This window comes from Jaculus jaculus, chromosome 9 (genome assembly GCF_020740685.1).
Source record: "Jaculus jaculus isolate mJacJac1 chromosome 9, mJacJac1.mat.Y.cur, whole genome shotgun sequence".
Classification (NCBI taxonomy): Eukaryota; Metazoa; Chordata; class Mammalia; order Rodentia; family Dipodidae; genus Jaculus; species Jaculus jaculus.
Genome location: NC_059110.1, coordinates 4,622,949 through 4,627,061, shown reverse-complemented (window position 1 = coordinate 4,627,061; position 4,113 = coordinate 4,622,949).

Sequence of the window (4,113 nt, the reverse complement as noted above, 5' to 3'; positions counted from 1 at the left end):
ACCTCAGTATCTACTCCTGCTCCTGTGGGCTGTCTCCACGAGATATTCATGAAGTGAGCCAGAAAGTGATGGATGGACTGTTGGAAGAGCACATTCTCCCCCAAAAGGAGACACCTGGGGGAGTCCAAGGTGGTTGATGGGACGGGGAGACTCCCTGTGTCTGGCTGTACTTTCCCTGGAGGCCATGGGAAACATCCTGGGGAGACCAGAAGGTTGGGAAGCCTTATCGTTGAATTTTTTAACTAAATAGGAATCTTTGAAGGAAGTGGTGGATTGTTAGTGACATCCTGACTTGCTCTCCCCTTTGTGTTTGGCCCCTCCTGATCCACATCCTTCACTGGAGCCAGCCTCGCCTCCTTCCTGCAGGACAGGAAGCCAGAGCTGTACCTCCAGGGAGGGGGAGGAGACTGCATCCCCCGCACCCCCCCTCCCGTTAGTGACATTTGGCTCAGTCACAGTACAGGGGGGAAGATACAGGGGGAAAGAATGGGGGGACAATAATCAGCTTGCCAACTTGGCCCTCCTAATCTCTCCATCTCCTGACAACCCAGGGCTCTTCCCTAGAGGGCTCTGAACAGCCTAGGGCAGTACATTGTATAGGATCACCAGTTCCCCTTTGCTGGTCTCCAGTGCCCAGTGCTGCTGGAGTAATAGCGTAATGGGATGTTCTTGAGTGCTGAATGAGGCTCAGGTGTTCAGGCCATCACCCTGACCATCTCTCCAAGTGTGCAGGCGTGTTCTGGCTCGTCATCGCAGCCCGCAAGGAAACGCTGCAGGGGACGCCGGAAGAATGACATTATTTCCAACAGGTTGTTGGGATTTAGCAGCATTAGGACACTCATCTGAAATGTCGGGTCCTGATGATCTTTAATGATAAATTAAGCTGATTTTTAAGACAAATTAACTGTAGGGGACCCTCTCCTTTCATGATTTAACGAGGAATATAAAAATGCCTTCTTAACATCTCGCAGAATGTTCATAAACTGGTAGGAAACATAAAATGGAGGTCCGAACTATACTCCTAGTAAAGCTTGCGTTAAGTAGGCTAGGTGCTTTTTCCTTGAAATTTATAGCTGTTTTTAAAGTCCCTTTTCTCGGAAATAGCCCAATATTCAGGTTTCCTGGATACAAGAGGACAGTTAGCAGGGCTGAATTTGGGGGACTGCTCTAAACTTAGCTGTGAATCTGGGTCACCTGAGAATGAATGGCCAAGACCCTGGGCTGGACCTAAGTCTGTTGCACCAGACTTCAGCTAGAAATCCATATGTTAGACAAGTGCCACACCCATGCCTAAGTTCCAAATGTCCTGCTTAGGGTCAATGGGGAGTTGGAGAACCTGGAGCCGGGGAACATCACAGAGAAGCCGTTCTGCGGCTGCTCTGAGGACCTTCGTCCTGGTTTCCATTGACTTCTCCACCCCCCTGCTCCTGGCTTCCTTCTTGGACTTCCTGTCCCATTTCTTACTTTCATAAAAGCCTTATTTGGCGATGATAGTGATGACATCTTTATAAAAATATTTTATTCATTTTCAAGGAGAGAGAGAGATAAATGGAGAGAATAGGTGTTCCAGGGCCTCTAGTCATGGCCAATGAACTTCAGATGAATGTACCACTTTGTGCATCTGGCTTTACATGGGTACTGGGGAATTGAACACAGCTTGTGAGGTATTGCAGGCAAGTACCTTAACTGCTTGAATCATCTCTCCTGCCCCAACAATGACATCTTCAATCATCTTCTCCATACGGCTTATTTCCCAAGGGAGCTCATGTGTGGCTTGAATCCACCCCAGCATCTAGGAAAGGAAGATTGCGTGTGTGCATGTGTGTGTGTGTGTGTTCTTGAGCGTGAGGTGTGAGGTGAGCACACGTATGCCACGGCCCACGTGTGGTGCTGAGAGGACATGTCCGGGCAGGATCTGTTGTAGTTCACTGCTGTGTTTGCCGGGCTAGCCGAACCTCAAACTTCCAGGAAATCCTCCTGCCTCCACCTCTTGTATTCTTGCTGTAGGCCGTCTGGGATTAAATATGGCAGCCTCAGCACCTGGCTTTTGCGTGGGTGCTGGGGATGTGAATTCACGTCCTCACACTGCCTCGGCAAGTGCTTTTCCACTGAGCCATCTCCCTGGCCAGGGGAAGAGTTGGAATTATTCTTTGTGCCAGTGTGCATCCCTCCCGGCGACCTGTCAACAATGAATGGCTTCTTGCAGAGCCCAAGAGCCTGGGTCCAAGAATGAAACCTCCAGGGTTCAGAGCTCTGAGCTGGCACATGAGCCACAAGGTCTGTGAGGTTCTGGAGGGCCATGGAACGCCTGTGGGGCGTCCAAAATGAGATGGGGCAGATGTGCAGGAGCTGAGGCAAACCTGGTTGTCATAGGCAAGGAGGAAGTGTGTGGTGAAGAAAGCTCTCCATCTTTAAAGTTATATTGATGGCATAGAGGCACTGGCACCTGCTATGGCAGAGCGCAGAAGGACATTTTCCCTCTTGGAGTTACTTTAGTCTGGTGCAAACGCCTTTACATTTTTGAGAAGATATCAATTTATCAAGCACAAAACAGGTGTACTTACATGGCGTTCATATTCACACACACACACATATATACATATATATACATAATTTTAATGTATGAAACAATTTAATATATTTTACTATACACATATTATATAAACCAGCTTTAGAATGGGCGGGATCAAGAGAAAGATTGTGGGGCTTGGTGAATGGTTACTAGAACATTCCACGCCCATTATTCCAGAGTGAAATTGGCTTTCCGAATCCTCTGTTTGGGCTGAGGATTGCAGCCACTTAGAACTCTCTGTCCTCCTTTCAGGCTTTGAGGGGATGCTGTAATTTGAAAGCCAGATGAGGAAGGCAGATGTTTTTCTCATCTCCACCCACTGCAGGACTCGGCCAAGGGAGCAGGGTTGGAACACAGGTCGCACTGAACAACAGCCACCGGGGCAGGCCGAGACCTCTGGCAGAGGCGGCCCTCTGCGACCACGCGGCCCGCCCAGCTTCTACCAATTAACCATCGAGCTGAATGTGGGGATGAAGGCAAGAACACAGGCGTGGGAGAGACGGGGCATCCAGTTAAACCTTGACTTCAAGGCCAAGGCAGGGTCTGAAAGGGTGGGAAGAAAAATATCGCAGACTGGTTGGGTGAACAGCATTTGCTAAATTTAGAGCCATGTGCGCTCGCCAGTTCTGAGTTTTGTAGCATTTTTTTTTTCTTTTTGAAATAAACACAACTTATTTTCTGGCAGGGAAGTAACGCTTAGGAGTTAAAAATCAAGTTGTCCCCACTGAAGAGGGACCGATTCCACAATTTCTCATCAGCCACCCTTGAATGTCCATCATGACACTGGATGGAGGAGGAGATGCTGAGGGTCTTGGCAAAGCCAGTTGCGTCCAAGTGGCAGGAGCACAGATGTTCAGTGTCTGCCCTCCTTCGCAACAAGGGCGGGCCCGCCGTGGAGCAGCAGTGCTGAGCCTTGGTTTTCTCCTTCAGCTGTGTGCAAATATAGTCCCTAGAAGGGTGCCATCAAACCCCAGGGCTCTGGCCCATGAGGCATACTGGCCTCATTTCACCCCAAGTACTGGAAGGAGGGAAAGTCTTGATTCAATATCAAACCTTCCCAGGAGGTGTTTGGGCCAGCTGCTCTTTGAGGTGGGTTTTGGGGAAGGGATAAAGCCCATCTTGGTCTTGGTCAACCAACTCTCTGCTCTTCAGCCACAAGGATTCAGTCTGATTCAATTCGGCTTCAGCTCAAGGCAGTGGCTCTTTGGATCTGCTCTATGCTCCGGAGCCCAGAGAACATGAAGAAAAACAGTAACCCAGATTCTACCCATGGAAAACCTCTCTGGTGAGGCAGAGCCTCCAACAGAAAATCAATGGCAGAACCAACATGGTGGCGGCTAGAGGCTCCCCTCCACCCTGAGCCAGGAGCTCAGAGGAGGGAGAGACCCACTTCCTGCTTCGGATTGCAGAGGTGCTGATGGCTATCTTCCCACCACTGGGCTTTCTGACCTCCTGGCGACGTCTTTGCTGCATAGCCCAATGCATGGTCAGCTGACAGTGAGAGAACACTTTTCTGATCAGCCCTGCTATGGGCTGCTTTG